This window comes from Triturus cristatus, chromosome 4_2 (assembly GCF_964204655.1).
Source record: "Triturus cristatus chromosome 4_2, aTriCri1.1, whole genome shotgun sequence".
Taxonomy (NCBI): domain Eukaryota; kingdom Metazoa; phylum Chordata; class Amphibia; order Caudata; family Salamandridae; genus Triturus; species Triturus cristatus.
Genome location: NC_140586.1, coordinates 750068967 through 750090362, shown reverse-complemented (window position 1 = coordinate 750090362; position 21396 = coordinate 750068967).

Sequence of the window (21396 nt, the reverse complement as noted above, 5' to 3'; positions counted from 1 at the left end):
TTTTCAACACTGTATATAATAATTAGATCAAACCTAAAACATGCTTCTAAAGCCTGTTCCTATAATCCAAGCACGCAAAATTGAAGGAAGCAAAAAGAAGAAGAAACACAATTTTAGTGACATCCCTAAACAACAAACCTCAAGCAGAATAATCTTAATCAGTCTTTCTTGGTGATGCCTTGTATAAAAATGTTGTATTGTGTTGTGTATTGGCCCCTTCAGAAAGAATTAAATACATGACGTTACAATACAAACAATTAGAACGCATGCTTTTACAACGCAACTACCATTACATTATAGGATTTTACAATGCATGCCATTAGATGGCAGTTTTAAAAACAACCATTACAACACATTCAATTTAATCCTGAGCGTAGTACAACACTACGCTCACAGAGCACATAGCACAGTGCAAAAACTGTGCTAAAACACGTAGCGTCGTGGCTAATTAAATAAAACCCACAAATGCTTTGATAACACAATTTTACATGCAAAAAAGCATATAACCAATTCACAAAAATAAACTGTGAATGAAGATATTAGGCAATGAGAGAGGTGATGATTTTGGGATCCCCCCCTAACCTAGGGGGAGGACCAAGCAGATGCCTTGAACACAAAGAGCATATCGTGCTGGTGAACGATTCAGTGGTGGTCCCTTCCTCCTAGGACCACCCCAAGCACAGTTATGGGCAAAAATACAATCTCAACCAAAGGCCCTGCAAAGCATTATGGGACGTGATTAGCAGTGGGCTGTGAATATTATAGTGTGCAATATCAAAATAATTCTACAAAGAGCTGCAGTTCAACTAGTTGTTACTAGATGTCCCTCACGAGTCAAATGCAAAAGCATTGAAATTATTATTACATCAAGCTGCAGGTCCACTAGTCGTTACTAGATGTCCCTCACGAGTCAAATGCAAAAGCATTGAAACCCTTTCATGAAGCTTTTGCATTTGACTCGTGAGGGACATGGATGACCTCAATCTAACTTTAATTATGGACTCCCTTGCCCAGAATAAGAAGAAAGCGGTAAAAAATGTGACCAGTGGATGAAGGAATGGTAAACTATAATGAATCACCTACTCCTCCACTCTGCAAGTAAACATCGACATGTTTCAGCCGAAAAAAGATTCAATTAATCCTTACCCCGGCTTTCTTCAGTCCTTCACAAGGAAGAAAATATCCCATGAGTACTACCCCTACCTCCTTAGTCCAGGAGCAGGGAATAGGCAATCCTTTTCAAGGAATACTCCCTACAAATATGTTAGGATGGTTTCCGTAGGGAACCAAGTTTATTGTTCTTCAACACTCAAACTGGCTGGGGAGTGAGAACAACTCCCTATAGTCAAAATTTCATCAAGGTCAGTTGTTCGCTACCAAATTGTCCCTCCCTTCACTGTGTTTTTGTTTATTTTAGTTGAACTATCCTAGTAAAGCGTAATCTCATTTTAGAGTTGGCATATTAAAGCAAGGATTTTAGAAAGTTGTAGAGTCAGCTCATGCTGAAAATGTTTATATCTTTTCCATCAAGGTCTTCTTATGTTCTTCCTATGAGAAGAGCCTGGCACCTGCTCATTATTTCCTATAAACAGGTTTCTATTTATCACATGTTCTTTCTTCCGTCTACTTGCATAGAGAAAAAATGTATTATTTTGTACCAAAATGTGTGGATTTTATCATTATGTAATCCAACTGATTGAGGGCAAAGCTCAGGTGCATTGATTCAACAATTGTCTTGCTTATTTTGAAAGCTTGCAGGTTATTTTCCCATTAAACGATTATTAGATCTATATGCATTTTTGCTAGCATTTGTATTTTCTCTTCTGCAGGTGATGCCTGAGTATTTCTCAAACTCATCTTTAAGCTTGGATAAATAATCGGCCTGTGTTTCCCCTTAATTTGTTTGCAGTTTGAAATCTTGGTCCAAAAAGGACACATCCAGAATCAGTCAGTCAGTCAGTCATATTAGCTTTATTTCGATAAAAACATATCTTAAAAGCTGTGGGACACAAGTTAAAAAGCTATATAAAAAGTAAAAAACATTTTATCAAGTAATAAATGTACCCTAAGTGACTAAATAACATAATTCATCAAAAAATCCTTGTGATGGAATAATTGACAGTAACATTAAAAATAGTATTTACAAGATAAAATATATAAAAAATACAATTCACAGGGTGCAGGAAGCTCATAGCAATGACAATACTTAGAGATTGGCTTTCAGGGTTCTCGATCTGATGTTCCATGCCCAACTCAGGAATTTGGCCAAACCACACGCATGTAGGGCTCGTGCATCAGATCTTAAGATGCGCAATGCCACTAAGTGGCTACGAGTACCCAACTCCCTGCAGAGTGGTTTAAGCCATTGTTCCCTTGGCGCTTTATAGGCTGGGCACATGAACCTGACATGAGCTATTGACTCAAGATTGGCTTCGCAATTCGGGCAGGAGGCTGATGTCTGATGGGGAGCCTTCCATCGAGTGGTCATTTCACGGGTGAGGAGCGAACCAACCCTGAACTAAAAAAACAGAGCTCTGTCATAAGATTTTTGTATGACATCTAGGTATGGTTCATAGTAGGTGATATGTTTATGTTGCATGAACTCCTCTGATAACCTGCCTAGTTTAGGATCAAGAAACCCCTTATTGCGGACCAAGGACCAATAAGCTTTCTTAAGTTCTGCCTTTGGTGGAGCAGTTCTGTTTATCCACGCCTCTTTAAGGTCAAGGTCATACAGCAATGTTTTTAGGTCCTTAAGCCATTTGATTTTATGCCATCCATCCATGTTCATTATTTCGCTTAACCCCGCTGCATACTTTACTAATCTGGGGTCCGCCACAAGCGGGCCCACAACAGAAGGGGCGAAGTCTGGCCAGATCTCTAAATGAGTGGCACCCTAGATCTTGCAGTAGGGGCCTAGTGGGGGTCCTCAGGGGCAGCATCATAAGATCTTTTAAAAATTTATTTTCTGACCTCACAATTTGATCTAAGTTAGAAAAACCACAGAGTTCAGCACCATAAAGGGCTGAACTCACTCCTCTGGCCTTATATATATCAATTGTGGGAGCAATAGGTTTGCTTGTTGAAGTACGATGCTCTTTGAGTATTGCCCCCACTACCCTTTTGTGGTTCAAAAGCATTTTTTGTATATGGGTACTCCAGAGCATGGAGTGAGAGATGCGGATACCCAGGTAGTCAAACGTGGTGACCCTCTCTAACGGGACAGAATTTAATACAGGTGGAGTTCTAAGATTCTTAGGGGGATTCAGCACCAAGTACTTGGTTTTCTCAGAGTTAATGATCAACCCTCTATTGGTGCAGAATGACTGGAAGCTGTCCAACAAACTCTGCAAGCCCCTCGGGGTCTTGGAGATAAGAAGGGTGTCGTCGGCGCACTGGAGGGTGGGGATTTTTTCGGCCGCCAGGGCTGGTGCGTCAGATGGTATTCGCTGCAGGTGCTCCACCACCCCATTCACGTACAAAGAGAATAGGGTGGGAACTAAAACACAGCCCTGGCGGACACCCCTGTTCACCGGTATTCTGTCCGTCTTCTGCCCCTTGGAGCCCCATCTGACCTGGGCGTAGTTACCTTCGTGGAGACCCACCAAGAGAATTAAAATATACTTGGGAACCCCTTGGTCAGCTAGGACCTTCCATAGGCGCCCTCGAGGGACTAGGTCAAAGGCAGTCTTTAGATCTATAAATGCAAGGTAAAGACTGCCTTTGCCTATCTTGACCACCTTCAAGTAGAGAAGAATTAACCTAAATACCTGCTCAATTGTCCCTGTACCTGCCCTAAAGCCTGCTTGGTAGTCGGAGAGGATCCTATTTTCATCTGCCCATTCCAAGATTCTCTCCAGCACCACCCTCCCAATAAGCTTTTGCACTGAATCAATTAGGCTTATTGGGCGATAATTAGCAGGGTCGTCCCTAGCACCCTTTTTATAAATAGGGACCACCTCTGCTCCGTTCCAGGAATCTGGTATCGGAGAGCCGGTATCAATGGCATTAATAAGAATGGTAATGAATTTCGCCCATTTAACGGGATCTGCCCGAAGTAGATCTCCGGGAATGCCATCTGGGCCTGCTGCCTTAGCTGGGACTATACGCCGAATGGCGGTTTCCACTTTCAGTTCGGAAAAAGGATAGTTGTTTAAATCCCCCAAACCTATTCTGGGATCTGTTGATGTGTCTTCCAATGAGAGATCCTCAGAATTAGAATAAAGTTTCAGATAGTGGTCGTACCAGATACGACTTGAGATGTTACAAGTTAATGATTCGCTACCACGCCGTGTCTTGATTCAAATGAGATTCCAAAACCGGCTAGCGTCCTTCTCCAGACTGGCTGTTTTTAAATCTTGCCAGTGCTGCTCTTCCCACTCTTTTTTGTCACTGGACACTGCCTCCTTATATTCCCTTCTTGCTAGCTGGATCGTAGGGAGCGATTTACTTTTAACTGCCAAAACCAGGGCAGTTTTTTTCCGTCTACAAGTTTTCGTGTACCACGTGTTATTGCTATTGGGCTTCTCGCACATTGGACGGTGGCCTGCTCTAGTAGTTGAACAAAAGAAATTCCGAAGAGTACTAATTGTTTTTTCATAAATTTTAGGGATTTTCTCAGTAACATCAGGGTCCGTAGAAACCCCTCTCAGTTCGTCTAGAGCCTCTGACACAGTTTCTCTAATACCACATAATTTCTTGTTGTCCAGAAGAACTCTATGCCATTTCAAATACCTATTACAGTTAGAGGGAGTTACTTCCCTTGTTGGCATTGGATATTCTAGACCAAATAGCCAGAATTAGGCAACCATGAAAATTTTAAAATTAGAGATAGTGGATTGTGGTCGCTGTCAACTGTCGATGTTATCACCATATCTATTAGGTGCTGCCACAATTTATAATTCAGTAAGATGTAATCGATTCGCGAGGAGGAGCCTAGCCTGTTATACGTATGTGCCCCTTTTACATCAGATAGTGACCTGCCATTGGTTGCCCTTTAGCCCATGTTCTACGGCTAAAGAATTCAGCTGGACAGCCAACTCGGTCCATCTTTTTATCGGCGGGATACTCAGCAAGGGAATTCCCCGCTTTGCATCATCCTCTTCAATGCCTAGCACATCCTCGGCAGCGAGAGGCTCAAAAGTGCAATTGAAGTCTCCCGCTACCAGGATGTGCGAGTCATGGGGGTAATTGGAGAGCTCAGCTTCCAAAGATGTAATTATGGGAGATTCTGCTCCTCCCTTTGTTCCCCGGACATAGATATTAAACATTTCCAGAGTTCTACCTCCTTGGTTCTCCCTGATCCAGAATCACATTCATCAATGCATCCTCTGCCATCCTCTGCCATTGTTCCTGGGCTCCTTCCTTGGCCATGCCAACTTTTCAACCAACAGATCTCTGACTTCATTGAGTACCATAAATGCAGCAGTTGATTCACATTAACCTTAGCTAGTACACTTCAAACACACTTTGCGATTCCTCACAGAACTTATATGATTTTCCTCTAATATTAGGTAACTGCTTCCTAATTACTCATTAAATCAGATGGGGGTTCAATGAACATTTACAGTGACTCCTTGCCCAGGAGTGTGGTAGTCTATCAGGGGAAAGAGGGCCTCAGGAAGGGACAGGGTGGGGTCATCCTCGGCTACATTTTCAGATTGAGGGGAGGTGAAGCAACTCCTAAGTGGTGGATCTGCTGTCCTTCTTAGACTTTCTCAAGTAATGGTGGGGATGCACTCACAGAGATCGCTATGTCCAGATGTGGCTGAATGCATTGTTTGTCTTGACCTCTCCACAGTAGTGAAGTCCACAGCCTTCTTGACCTGATTGCCTTCTGTCAGTCACTCGTATCACATTGCTTGCTTATGTGTTACCTTGCATCTAACAAATCCTCTTCCATTGTGTCCTTACTCTCATTCTTTCTTTCTTCTGGTTCAGTGTTCTAAGGGAATAAATAGAGAGGAGGCAGAGTAGCAGGGGTACAAACCATAACTGTGTCCCCAAGAAGAGTTATCTTGTATGTGTTTCTGGGTGATTTTTATACAATGGATTGATTTTTGCATTTATTGGCCTCCTCATGTAACTGTAAAAAGAGCCACCACTGTCCAGTCTCTATTTTGTTTCTACTATAATTTAACTTCTTTTGCCAGTTTCCAAAGTATTATTATTGTAAATAAACTTGAGCCAAGCTCATTTATGGGTCTGGCTGAAACTTTAATTAGGCCGGCATAACTGGAGTCATTTTGGTAATTTAGCGTAACTAAATGTACACAAATTTACCAATATTGCTTCTTTACATGTCATTGTTTAATATCAGGGAGAAATTTTAATTCCAGATGTACTGTACTTGAACTTTACAGTAGAAAAATGGCTGCCACTTGATGGACCAATCAGGATGTAGGGCTTCACTCTTAAGCTGTCTCAATACATCATCTGCAATGTAAAATAGCACCAAGGCATGATGGCTACAGGGAGCATTATACTACTAGATTCACACAGCATCTGCGATTAAATAAGGGTGAGAGGGTTTACATATTTCCACAATAGCTTGCTACTGGTAGATTAGAATGCTACAGTAGCAAAGATGTCCATTGCTTGATGGCCCAACCAGGAAGTAGGGCTTTCCTCTTAAAATGTTTCAAATCAATCCCTAATCCCTCCGTGAAAGCACCAGGTGGGAATTAGGTGTTATGAGCCCTGACAGTCTTAGATGGTCTTTCCCTTCCACTTTTCTGACCTCGTTTTTGCTGGCTTTAGGGCTCTGTGCACTTTACCACTACTAACCATAGCCTACATGTTTGTGCTCTCTCCCATAAACATGTTAACATTGGTTCATCACTAATTGTCATATTTAATTTACTTATAAGTCCCTGGTAGAGGGGTACCCCCTGTACCCAGGGCCTGTATATTAAATGCTACTAGTGGGTCTGCAGCACTGATTGTGCCACCCACTGAACTAGCCCTTTAACCAAGTCTCAGGCCTGCCACTGCAGAGCCTGTATGGGCAATTTACACTGTCATCAAACTGGCAAAATAAACCTTTTGTCAGGTCCAAACCTTCCCTTTTTATACATATAATATCACCCTTAAGGTCGGCCCGGGGCAGCCCAGCGTACAGGGTGCAATGTATTTAAAAGGCAGGACATGTACTTTTACGTTTTACATGTCCTGGTAATGAAAAACTCCCAAAGTTGTTTTTCACTACTGAAAGGCCTATCTCTCCTATAGGATAACACTGGTGTTAACTTATTACATTTTATAAGTGTGATTTCCAATTGGGAAGAGATAAGGATCCCAAGTCTGGTGTTTTGGGAATCCTAATTTAAAATCCTAACTTATGGTGAAGTTGGATTTTAAATTACAATTAGGGAAATGCCACTTCTAGAAAGTTGGCATTTTCGTACTTTAGCAATTTTGTGCCTGCTTCCAGATTCTGATTCCAGTGGCGGCTCCTCCGCTAAGGCAGAGTAGCGCCGCCCCACAAGAAAAATAAAATGATAATAACAATGTTTTAATAATTTTTTTCCCACTATTGTCACGCGCTGTAAAGGTGCGGGTGGGTCTCTGCCGGCCAGAGCAGAGGTAGGAGTGGAGAGCACACTCTAAAGTGTGCATGACTGTTTGGCCAGCCATCCTGGGCCATCCAAACAGTCATACACACTTTGCATGTTCCCCACCAGGCTGCATTACAGCATTACATAGCCTGATGAGTAATATTCGCAGGCTCCATTTCCCCATCTGAGCACCGAACCACCGCACTCAGGCCAATCACAATGATGCATTGCAGCATTGTGATTGGCTTAGGGGAGGGAGCCTGTGTGCTTCCTTTTCCTGCGTGCATCATGGACAAAAAGGATGGAGGAGAGCCGGCTGCCGGGAAGGTAAGTGGGTTTTCCTTAATTTGTTTCCTTTTTCTTTTTTTTATCACACACAACCCCCCCCGCCTCACCTCATTTCCCCAGTAGCAGCTGCTACTGTCTGATACGCATCTGGGGGGAGTGACAGCTGGGCTTTTTGTATTCCTCCTGGACAGCCACACACAATGGGAGCATAGATGTGACTAGATGGGCCTACCTGGCAGGATGGGAGGGAGGAGCTGCACCCAGCCTCACTTACACCTGAATAGGCTGTGTCCTGGCATGATAGCGGCAAGTTGTATTAGTAAAAAGCAGTGGCGTCTGCCACAAAACTCCAGTGGGGGGGAGGGAGAGGTAAGGGAGATATGATAAAAAAAATGTACCTGGGGGGGCGTGGCTTAGGCAAGATGGCCGATCGGACGTGATCCGCATCGGCTCCCGCATCACCCCGGGCTTCCCCCGGCTTCGAGGTGGTTCCCGGGTCCCTGGGCAGGACGAACGCTCGCACTATGGGTTGGTGAGCCACGGAGCGTCGGCGGGCCCGGAGGATTCCCGAGCGGCAGCCGGCTGCGGCTCCCGAGACTCGCGGCAGTGACGGCGCAGAGGCGACCAAGATGGCGGCTCCCGCAGCTGTAAAGGCACTGCGTATCGGCTGCGGCTGAGGGTCCGGGGCGCCGGGCCTCAAGAAAAGAGGGGCGGCGGCTTCCTGGGGGCCCCTGTGGGGGCTCGGGCCCGGAAGGGCCGCATGGAGGATCAGGCACGACCCGGAGGGAGATCTCCCTGAGGTGACGGACGATGCGGAGGTGGGGCCCCGAGACCGCGTGGGCCCGGCTGTCGAGGCCTCATGCCGAGGGAGAGGAGCTGGCGCGGCGGAAGGACGGTGAGAGGCGAGAGTGAGCATCTCTGGGAACCCACGTGCGGGATTGTCTACTGACCTGGCCTGAGGGGGCGGAGAGCCCGCGGAGGGGTCGGCGCGGGGGTCTCCTTGGTCCTGCAGCGCTGGTGAGCGACCTTGGCGGCGAGGCTGTGGCCCGTGTAGACTGCGGTGGTCTGTGGCGGAGGCGGAGGAGAGAGGTCCGGTGGTACCGGTGAGAGTGCGCAGCCTGGCCCGTGTCGTGTGGCGGGCCCGGGAGGTCCCGGCGGAGGCTTGGACGAGAGAGGCGGCGGCTTCGAGGCTTGTGTGGAGGGCCCCTACTTGACCGCGCCATTGGCGGCACCAGTGTGGAGCGGCCTTATGCCAGCGAAGAAGGGCCAGGCCAAGCGCAGCGCCTCCGTCACTGCCTTCTTTGGACCGGCGGACAGGGGGCCATCTGGGGCATCGGCGGCGCAGCCGGGAGCGATGGCGCTCACTAAGGAGGATCTCCTGGCCTCCCTGCGAGATTTCAAGGTGGAGCTGCGGGAGGAGATTGGCCGGGATACTCAACGTTCGGTGGACCAGTTGCGAGCGGACCTGCGCGACCAGCTATCCGGCCTCCGACACAACGTCGACGCGGTTGGCACACGAGTGGTGGAATTGGAGACGAGACATGAGAACCTGGATGGCAGATGTACGGATCACTCACGCCAGATTCAGGCCCTTCAGGATCAGTTGACGCAAACGCAGCTCAAGGCGGAAGATTTGGAGAACCGCGCCCGCCGCAATAACATTCGAGTGTCGCCATTTGGAAGAGCGAGCAGAGGGCCCGGATCTAGAGGCCTTCCTGGAAGGTCTCTTTGCGGAAGTAGTGAAACCACAGACTCTAAAGATTAAGCTCGACCGGGCACACAGGGTGGGCTTTCTGGCACCTGGAGATAAACGGAGGCCGAGGGACATTCTGGCCAAATTTCACTCTTACAAAATCAAGGAGGCTGTCCTGGCGGCGGCGCGGAGGTCGGCGGAGGTGTCATTCCAGGGGTTTACGTGTGCACTCTACCAGGATCTATCCCCGGCGACGTTGGCGAGGCGCCAGTCCTTTCGGCCGCTGACTGCTAAACTGAGAGCTGAGCACATCAGGTATCGCTGGACCTTCCCCTTTGGCCTCGCATTTGAATACCGGAATAAGCAACGTACTGTGACTGACTTGGAGGTAGGAAAGGCTATTCTGGGCCTGACTGCACTGGACGATGAACGGGTCGAGGGGAGAGCAGCAGCGACTGGAGGCACCGGGGCGGGGGCCGGGGACTGGGCCACAGTGGGCCATACCCCCCCCAGATGATTTCACGGGTGGCGCCATTTGGAGGAATGTTTTATCCAGCGGTGGGAGGTCCTGGACATGGGTACGGAGCGCTTGAGGCCGCGCGCACTGGAGGGCCCGTCAGATCGGAGGGCCAGCACGGAAGTGGTGTCGATGGGTGCGAGACTTCGAATGAGGGCCTGTCAGAGGGCCCGGGAACTAATGTTGGAGATGTTCTCCCCATTTCTATGCATAAGGGTCAAGATTGTTGCCGGGGGGGGGAGGAGGGGAGGGGCGGGTTGCCATGCCCTTTGAGTGTTTACTGCTTTAATGCTGTGTTGCAATGGGGTGGTTGGGGCTGTTTTACTTCCTTTTCTTTTTCCCTTTCTTTCCTTCTCTTCTTCTCTTTTCTTGACACCGGGGACAGGGGGAGGGGCGCTGGGCTGGGCTGCTGAGGGTTGCACACACTCTAACTCACGATGGCTGTATCCCTAGGCTCATGGAATGTTCAGGGGCTTAATTCCCCCCAGAAGCGCCAGAGGGTGATGAAGTATATAGCGGATCGACATCTTGACATAGTTGCGCTGCAAGAAATGCACCTGCGTAAGGAAGACGAGCACAGGCTGCGACACAGGTCATACCCACTTATCTACAGTTCGTCGGCCTCCACCAAGCACAGAGGGGTGACGCTGTTGTTTCATAGCGGAGTGAAGTTCCAGCCGATAGAGGTTTGCTCAGACAAGGCGGGGAGGTGGGTGATGGTAAAAGGGGTCCTACGAGGGCAGACTTGCACTTTCATTTCACTCTACGCACCCAACACTGGCCAGGCGGGGTTCCTGTCCACCTTTTGCTCGTGGTTGGAGCTGTTCGCTGAGGGTTCGGTGGTTCTGATGGGGGACTTTAATCTGGTGTGGCGGGTGGAGTTGGATAGCTCGCGCTCGCAGAGGGCTGAGTCGGTGCCTTCTCTGCGGCTTCTCGACAATGCTTCTCTGATCTGGGCCTCTGTGACGCCTGGCGCACTTTGCATCCCTCCACGAAGGATTATACCCATTTCTCCCATGTCCACCAGTCGTATTCCTGGTTGGATTACATTTTCATTATTCGCTTTCTTTCGGGGTCCATACGAGATGCGCAGATCCTTCCGCTCTCTATTTCCGACCACAGTATGGTCACGGTTACGCTTCACTGGCCAGGCCCCCGGGATCGCCAGCGAAAATGGTATTTCCCCGCTTCCCTCACCAGGGATATAGTGTTGCGCGCCTCACTACGGGAGGTTTTAGATGACTATTTTGCCCTCAATGGCGCAGAGGAGACCTCGGAGCAGACGCGGTGGGACGCCTTTAAAGCAGTGATAAGGGGGAAGTGCATCGCGCTCAACTCGGCGCTTAATCGGCAGAGGACGGCGGAACGAGAACGCCTGGAGGCGGAATTGGTGGCCGTGGAACAGGCCCATAAGGCTAAGCCTTCTCGCCTCACCTTGCGGCCCCTTACGGCGCTGCGGGGCAAACTTAAGTCTATCTATGCCAATAGGGCTGAACTAACCCTCTTGCGGTTGCGTCACACCTCCTATGCCCAGGGGAACAAGGTGGGGAGGCATCTGGCTAGACAGCTCCGGGTCAAGCGAGATAAGGAATACATTGAGGGGGTACGGGATGCCGCGGACGTGCTTATCCGCTCGGATGAGGGCAAGGCGGCCTGCTTCCGATCTTTTTATAGCACACTCTACGAGTCGGACTCGCTAGAAGGCCCAGCGCAGGAAGCCTATCTGCAGGAGTTACAACTCCCTCAGGTGTCGGACGCGGCCAACGCGGACCTCTGCGCCCCCATCTCATTGGAAGAGGTCACCAAGGCCATAATGGCGCTCAAACTGAATAAGGCTCCCGGACCTGATGGCCTTACAGCCCTGTTTTATCGTACCTTTGCGCCGGACCTGGCCCCGCACCTGCAATCTTTGTTCAACGCTGTCGTCACTCAGGGGGTGGTCTCCTCCTCCATGGCGGAGGCGGTTATTACGGTTATCCCCAAACCGGGGAAACCCAAGGATCACTGTTCCTCCTACCGCCCCATCGCGTTGTTAAATCTAGACGCTAAGTTGTATTCCTCTATTCTGGCGGCCCGGCTCAGCCCTCTGATGGCTGCGTTGATTCATCCCGATCAATCGGGTTTCATTCCGGGGAGGCAAACGCACGACAACACGCGACGCATAGTGCATCTCATAGAAAAGGCTTCGAAACGACGCTTGCCGGCCATCCTGGTGGGACTGGATGCCGAGAAGGCGTTCAACAGGGTGGATTGGGGGTTTCTCTTCTCTTCATGCGCCGGATGGGCTTTGCAGATGCCTTTATGGCAATGATACGGGCCAATTATCGGCTCCCGGTGTCGCGGGTCCAGGTCAACGGGACCTGTTCGGTGCCGTTCGCCCTCTCCAGGGGTACTAGACAGGGGTGCCCGTTGTCCCCCCTCTTGTTTGCCCTGAGCATTGAGCCACTGGCAATAGCCGTTCGACGTAATCCGCAGATAGCGGGCATTCCGTTCGCAGGGGAGGACCATAAGATCTCCCTGTTCGCTGATGATGTGCTTCTCTCACTCACTCGCCCCTCTGAGTCGCTCCCAATTCTCCAGGACGAGCTGCGGAGCTATGAACGAGTGGCGGGATTCAAGATTAACCAGGACAAGTCTTATGTTCTTAATCTTACGCTACAGGGCGAGGAACTGGCGAGCCTTCAGAGGTGCACGGCTTTCCGCTGGGCGACCACGTCGCTTCAAAACTTGGGAGTCCAGCTTACCCCCTCCATGGAGGATCTTTATCAGGCCAATTTTCCCCCCCTTCTTGGGCTTATTAAGGCCGACCTGGTGCGTTGGAAGCCTTTGTTTATCTCGTGGCTGGGGCGTATTCACTCTCTCAAAACGACGGTCTTACCGAAGTTACTCCACCTGTTCCAGGCCCTCCCCATTGATGTCCCTCTCTCCTTTTTCGCGACCTTACGCTCCCTCTGCTCTCGTTACATCTGGCAGGGGGGCAGAGCCCGGCTGTCATTTTCCATGTTGCGGAGGCCACGTTCTGCGGGCGGAGCGGGCCTCCCCGACTTCCACCTCTACTACAAGGCGGCTCAACTACGAGTTTTGGTAGAGTGGTCGAAGAGAGAATCGGACAAACATTGGCTCCATATGGACAGGTCGGTGGCGGGCAGGACGATTTGGGACTTGGCGTGGCGGCCAAAACACGATAGACCGGCAAACGCTTACGTCAGCACGCCCACTAGAACAACATTGCGGGTATGGGACACTCTGGCGTCGGATGAACGGTGGACAACTTTTCCTTCCCCCCACACGCCTATTCACGGGTTGGCGACTTTTCCGCCGGCGCTTACTAGGGGGCCTTACGCGGCGTGGGAGAAGGGGGGCTGTTTGATGGTAGGACATCTTTTTAGGGGGTCGAGGTTGATGACCTTCTCCGAATGTAGGACCGACTTTAGTCTTCCGCCCACCGAGCATTATCATTACCTCCAGCTTAAGCACTGGCTTCAAACGCAGGCCCTCCAGGCGGCGGTTCGCAGACCCCAAACGCCCTTCGAAAAATTTGCGCGCACTACCACATCTATGAAGGGGGTAATCTCCTTTCTTTATGGACACCTTTTGGCTACTAGAGTCTCCCCGGCTCCACGATTCCAATCTAAATGGGAGGAGGTGCTGCGGCGTCCGATCGGACAACGGGAGTGGGAGGCGTTGTGGTCGGATATCTCGAAGCACAACCACTCGATAGAATTGCGAGAGGCGCACATGAAGGTAATGGTGGATTGGTATTTGTATCCGGCTAAGTTGCGGCGTATCTTTCCAGGCACCTCGGACCGCTGCTGGAGGGGCTGCGGGTTTCTAGGAGATTTTGAGCACATCTGGTGGACCTGCCCGACGATCCGCCCCTTCTGGGATGAGATCTTAGCGCAAATCAAATCTATGCTGGGTTATCCGATTCCCACGTCCATGGCGACAGCGTTGATGGGCCTGCGGGATCCCTCCCTGCGCTACCAAACCAGAGCGGACAAGGCGGTGTTGTGGCTGTGCTTGGGGGCGGCGAAGGTTGCGATCGCGGCCAACTGGAAGAAGCGGGCGGCGCCAACGGCCTCGATGTGGCACGCTCGTCTCCGGAGACTTCTGAGCCTAGAGAGAATGACGGATATCTTCAGGGATGACTTTGCCGCGTTTGAGCTCAAGTGGGGTCCGTTGGTGTCTTTCCTCTCCAGGGGGCTACCGGCGGCGGTGTGTCCGCCCCAACTTAGGGGCCTACGGTTGTTTCAATTGTAAGGGGCCGCTATTATAGTCGGTGACGGCCCCTGCCTGTGCTGGTTGAGGTCCCGGGAAATGTGGATGGGCCTTTGCCTGTCTGCAGCCTTGGGTGAGTGTCTCCCCTTCTTTGTCACAGCACCGGGGCCTCGGGGCCCGATCCCGGAGTCTCCTCACTGTCTCTTTTTCTTCTACCTTTCCTTCTCTCTCTCTCTCTCTTTTTCATTTTATGATTTTGGAGGGGTGGGGGGTTTGGGGGGGAAGGTGGGGAGTTGGGGTTGTTAGTTACATTGGATGTGCAGCCAATGACATAGTGCCGGCAAGGTGGTTAGGCCGAACCTTTTGCGTGCCGGACCGGCACGGGACTGTTAGTACCCGGGTGGCACCTACGGAAGGTTTCCGGGGCATTACTCATGGGCCGACGTCCCCCCCTTATTTTAGTTCTCTCTATCTCTCCTAAAGCGATTGTAGGGATGGGGGAGACTCGCCCTTATTAGGGGAGGCTGAGAGTCGGTCTGGCGTTGTCTAACCATCGCTTATTGGTCCAATTGGCTATGAGGCACGTGTCAGGATGTGATTTGTATGTACTGCTCTTTTTTGTGTGACTAATAAAAACAAGTTTGACAAAAAAAAAAAATGTACCTGTCCTGCAGCCGATTGTTGGCGCTCCTCTTCACTCCTGATGATCTCCCAGCAGGCCCTAGGACACTAGCACAGGCAGAGTATGAGAGCAGCGCCAGGATTGGTCAGAGTGGCCTTGTTTGCTGCTCAGATAGTGCCTTAGTGCATGTGCCATTTCTCCAGCCTGGCTGTGGAATAAAGCTGGGTTGGAGAAACCTAAGTGCGCATGTTTGGCCAGCCTAAGACAGCTGGCTGAACTGAAATGCGCACTTTACAGTGCCCACTGCCCCTCCTTCCTCCCATGCCTGGCCCACCTTGCCCCACCCAAGACTCCCAGTCAGCGAAACAAAAAAAGATAATATTGTTATATTATCATTTTATTTTCCGCTGACTGACTCGGTAGGGTGAAGCGCCTCCGCCATTAGGCAGGATCCGCCATTGGTAAAAAGGCTCCTTTTAGCGTCAAGCAGCATCTGCAATTAAATAAAGTCGGTGGGGGGGGGGGTTGTACATGTCCACAATTGCCTGCTGCTGGTAGACGACAAAACTACCATAGCAAAGATGCCTGCTGCTTGATGGCCCAACCAGGAAGTAGTGCTTTTCTCTTAAAACGCCTCAAAACTGCCCCTAATCCTTCTCTGAAAACCCACGTAAGGAATTAGGGGGCCGATTCACAGAACTAACTTAAGACAAAATCCTAAACTTACTACTTTTGGTATTCACAGAAGTTAGGATTTTGTCTTAAGTTTGTCTTAAAACAAACTTAAGACAGTCTTAAGACAGACTTAAGACAGTCTTAAGACAGACTTAAGACAAACTTAAGACAGACTTAAGACAGACTTAAGACAGACTTAAGACAAACTTAAGACAAACTTAAGACAAAATCCTAACTTAAGTCCGTCTTAAGTCTGTCTTAAGTCTGTCTTAAGTTTGTCTTAAGTCTATCTTAAGACTGTCTTAAGTCTGTCTTAAGACTGTCTTAAGTCTGTCTTAAGTTTGTCTTAAGACAAACTTAAGACAAAATACTAACTTCTGTGAATACCAAAAGTAGTAAGTTTAGGATTTTGTCTTAAGTCAGTTCTGTGAATCGGGCCCTAGGTGACTACAGAACAGGGATTACAGGACTCCCCACCTAGTTCCACAAATCTCGCCCAAAAGGCTCACCATATCGCCAAGAAATTAGTGGCAGAAAAGTGGCAGGACAAAGTACAAGTACAATTTAACATAGTAGCAAGGTGTGAAAGCATCAGGGTGTATTAGTAAGTAGCCTCCTTTTGGAGTCGCGCAACATTCACAATTAAATAAGAGCAAGAGGGCTTGCACATGCCACAGTTGTCTGCTATTGGTAGCAAAGATGAGGAGCCAACGAGAAAAAAAGGCTTTCTCCTTAAGATGTCTCAAAACAGCTTCAAAAAAAGTCTACTCTTATAGAACAGTATGGCTATAATGAGAAGCGTTCAACACAGGATAATAAAAAAATAATTTTAAATCTGTGTAAGTGTGCAACAATGTTAAGACTTTAGTGGGCTTGAAACAGGTAGAGATACAAAATAGAAATTGATTGATAAAAAAACAGCACATGTTAAGGCACATATGTGGACTTGCATTTTGGTGGTATTTAAGCAATCATTAAGGCATATATGTCACACTGAAGCGAGGTTGCCTATTTTAGTAAGATAGAGCTTTGCCATGTGGATTGATTGTTTATGGGTTTTACTTATGAAAAAGCACACGGACAGATGCCACCATAGCCTAGGCAACGAATGACTACTCTTCATCATATTTAAACTATGTGAAATTTGTGGATACGTTAGTCTGGTAAAACAATCAAAATTAGAACTGTAATCCACAAAAAAGCATGACATATTATGTGCTGCAATGTAGAACATAAATTAATTCTGGGCTCTCTGATAAAAGTTCTATAAAATAGCCGAAAAGAAGATAAGCCCCGGGACATGATGGGCTTTCATGCAACTTTTATGAAGCATACCAGGCCCTGCTTACCAGGAGGCCAGGAAAACTATTCAGTCACATGGCTGAGCAAGGCATGCTAACAAATACCGTGGGTGAGAGGGTTATAACAGTAATACTTAAGCAAGGGAAGAATCCCCAGCTTTGTACCTCATATAGACCTTTTGCCCTTTTTAATAGAAGCCCTTCGACTACATGTACTGGAGGATTCCATGTCTGGTCCTGTAGAGAATGGACTTTGGGAAGGGGCCCCCAGGAAAACCTTTCCCCTTTGTGAATGGAAAACAAATATTTTTTAAGATCAGGCAGCGGTCCCACGGACCACTGACAACTCTTGGAAAATTAAACGGTAAAGTTTCATTTTTTTCTTTTTAAACGCATCCCATTTTCCTTTCAAGGAAAACAGACTGCATTTAAAGAAAAAAATAATGCTTTGTTAAAAAGCAATCACAGACATGGTGGTCACCATCTTTGTGATGCCTGTGATTCCTAATGGGTCACAAATTGCGACCTACCTCATTAATAAGCATGAGGTAGGTCTATTTGAGACCCACTAGGAGTCGCTGAGAGTTTCATACATTAGGAATACCGATTTCCTAATCGCAATTAGGAAATTGGTATTCCTAATTTTAGTACATCTGGCCCTGTGCTTGTATTATAAAACCAGTACATATATATTTGGCAAAAAAACTGAAATGTTGACAGGCGCTATCTGAACACATGTAGCGTTTCTTATACAACTGTTGTCTCTTGTGCACCTGGTGATCTCTCCTTGGATTTTTTATTGCCACTTTATCCATGATTGAGCACTAAGGGGCATATCAGTAACAACCGGCGATAATTATCGCTCAGCGCTCTTAGCGTGAGGATAATTATCGCAGAGTAACGTGGATTTTTATCGCTGAGATAGCGTGCTATTAGCAACGCTTATCTCCTCAGCGATAAAAATCCTCACGCTAACTGCCTAACCTGAGATTATCGCTGGAAACCCAGCGATAATCTCACGCAATGTGGCGTTAGCTTGCTGATAGGGACTCACAAACTTAGCCATGATATCCACCTTCCATAGGATATCATGGCTAAGTCAGTCCTGAAGCAGGAGTAAGGAAAGTAGCGATAACAGGGGTTATCGCTACTTTTCCTGCCGCTATGCTTCATAGCGTGGGGCTTGATGATAGGAAAAATGTCGCTTAGCGACATTTCTCCTGTCATGTTAGGTCAGGAACGCCCACTTTGCATCTCATTAGAGATGCAAAGCTGGGCGTTAGGAATCCCCACGTTAAAGCAAGGTTTCACGCGTTAGCGTGGCCTTGCCAATTAGGCGATAAAATGAACGCCGCTTTTGGGCCGAAAACGGCCGCAAAACCGGCGATAATTTTTTATCGCCAGCTTGTAAATATGCCCCCAAGATGGGTGAAACTTAAATTACAGTTAAAATTCATCGATTTTTGGGAATTTCACTACCTGCTTGTTACAAAAAATTCCAAAAATGACACCATTGATTCACATCCCGAAATTACGCAGTCGTTCCCAGCAAAATAATAATGCGGTACCGCAGGAACAACTGAGCAACCAGAATGCGAGTACCTGTGGTTTAAAACAATTATTTCATGCTAAAATATAGCGCTAAATGATGGATTCATAATTTATGTAATTTTCCTATAATATCTTGTGATCATGCTACAGCAAATTATGGGAATTTTACACACACCCTTTTTAGTACTTGATTTGTCTTAATATATCACGTCAAAAAGTGATACGCTTTTTTACTATCAAATAACACAACAATAGACTTTGGGACCTAATCACATAAGCATTGCATAAAATAAAATCCCTTGGTACTCTTTTACGTGTTCTTAGACACCTTTATGAATTAGCCTAAAACAACTAAAGTGGAATAAAATGAAATATCCATATAGAATTAGAATAAGCAGAAAGGGCTGTACCCTCTTTGCACTTCTACTAATCAGGAGTTAGACTTTTCGGGGCGATTGACAAGGGAATGTAAGGCTACATAAAAGAGTTATCCTGTAGTACTGCTTCCTGTAAGCATAAATGCTTTTATGAATGTACCTTACTGATACTTTCCCTCTATTTGGTTAAGTGTAGAACATATCTCCTAGCAAGAAAAGCACTGATATTACAGACATTGCATGGCATGCCATATTTTAGTGTAGCTGATGTATGCAGTGGCGGCTGGTATTTGAAGGCGGTGAGAAAATGACATTTAAAACAAGCATTTGTAATGTAATAGGTCTCGAATTTATGCAAGTTTGAGCTATTGGTATTGTAAATGACAATGCCTTTTATTTATATTTTGGTTTTTAAGACATAAATAAAAGGCATTGTCATTTACAATAGCTTAAACTCTCGGAAATGCGAGGCCTATTGCATTCCAAATGCTTGTTTTGTAAAAGCGGCATGTGAAAGCGCGCATGGAACGCTGAATGTTGCAGGAAAGCATGTAGTGCCTGCAGTAGGAGAAACCATTAAAGAAAATAGTGCTTACAGAGTAAATAAGACGTAGCATGTAACAACCAAAGTAAAAGGGCCACTCCTCATGGGAGGTTACAAATAAAGATGAGGCGGTACTAAGGAGGGACTAAACACGCCTATTAACAAATCAGAAGCCAGCTTTTAGGAAGGACAATGACACAAGCCAATGATAAATATGGGCGGAGAGTGGGCGGGGCTTCAAGTCCATACTCCAATACAGCATGGCTCGCAGGGCAACGCATGTGCGCTGACTCAGGCTCGACCTAAAAAAGCTCTATGTACTATGAGATAGATAAGTAACCTTCCAGATACAAGACGGCTAAGAGCACAAACCGAAAAATGTCTATCTATCCTGCTTAGTAACCATCTAAAGCATCTTTAACTGGGTCTTCCTTTGCAGTTACCTTTCCTTGCCTCCACGTAGTTGTTTTGCTTTCAGTATTACATTCATGACCGACAACCATGGAAACATGGCTTCTCGTAGCAAATAATATTTCTGCCACGAAAGAGCCACGAAGCAGTCAACCTGATTTATTTAGAAATCTGTTTATTGCAGTTTAAATGACATACATCATATCACAGAACAGGATAATGCACAATTATCTTTGACAAACATGAGAATATCCATGAAGGTACAACCCTGACTGTAATAGTGGAGAGCAATGCACATTGCATGTCCATACTGAAAGCCCCGACAGTCTGGTCACAAGCGTGAAATCACTATTTATCTCGAGATCTTCCCCCGTGCAGGGAACTATCAGGTGGAGGCATTACACCTGCATTCACAGTCTCACAGCTGCTCATCATAAACAGAAGTCTGAATGTATGTTTCTAACAATAAAACTACGCAGCCGGGAAACTAACACCCCTGCAGAGAAACAATAGTAGAACTCAATAGCAGCGCCCGGTGCTCATCCAGGCATTCCCCCCCGCCACCTCCCGGAGCCCCCCCCCTCCACGAAGCAGTCAACCTGATACCGTGTTCTAATATTCGGCCAGCTGTAGGAAATCAGTTTAAATGCTTAAGGCTCAGTGGTGTAACTTCAAAACATTATAACTCCTGTTCTCACGAGAAAAGAAGAAGACAGCGAGACATGTATTTTTTTGCGTGGAAAGCAGGGAAAGGCACAGCACACGAATATAAGAGGCTGGTAGAGTGAAATGGCTGCATTGGGTATATGTGCCTATGTCACGAAGGAGAGGGAGACAGAGAGAAGCTGGAGGGAAAGATGTGAAGGACGTCTAACCTGAGCTTCAATTGGAATTCCATAGAGCATATTATCAAGCCCATTATCGCTGTTTTAGCGGCAGTTTTCTGCCGCTAAAGCGGCGATAATTTTATCGCCTGTCTTGATAATATGCCCCAAAGAGAGGCTGAAGAAGGTGCAAGTCAGAGGGATGTGTGGGCAGTAGGGAGGTTAGAGGGGGAAACAGGGGGGGAGAAAGAGCGAAAAAAGAGAAACAAAGGATAAGTGGGAAGACAGAGTGGAAAGACAGATGTATACATATGCAATGTGGCTAAGAGCTAGAGAGGGGGAGAAATAAAGTAGGGAGAGAAACAAGATACGGATGTAAAGAATTGAAGAAGGCAGACAGAGGTGAACTGAGAGAGAGAGCGCAGAAAGAGTAAAATAATTAATTAAACTGAAATGGAGATGGAGAGAAAGAAAAGGACAACGACTGAGTCACGGAGAGGGCTGACCATCAGACACAGATAGAGGTGCAAAGCCAGGGAACACCATATGCACACAAACAAGAGTCACAGAGATAAAGAGTGACACAGCCAGATACACAGACAGAAGTAGGGACAGACACGAAGGTCAGAGAGACAGAAGAAAATGAAAGAGACCGCGAGAGGGCAATTGAGGCGTGAAGAATGAGATGGGATAGTGAGAGGGTGCCAGTGAGAGATGCAAGATCAAAAAAATGTCCCAAAAAAAAAAAATACAATGAAGTGGAAGGGTGCAAGGTTGACGAAGCATAGCAAGCATTTCACCACTCTGATGGCAAGGCAA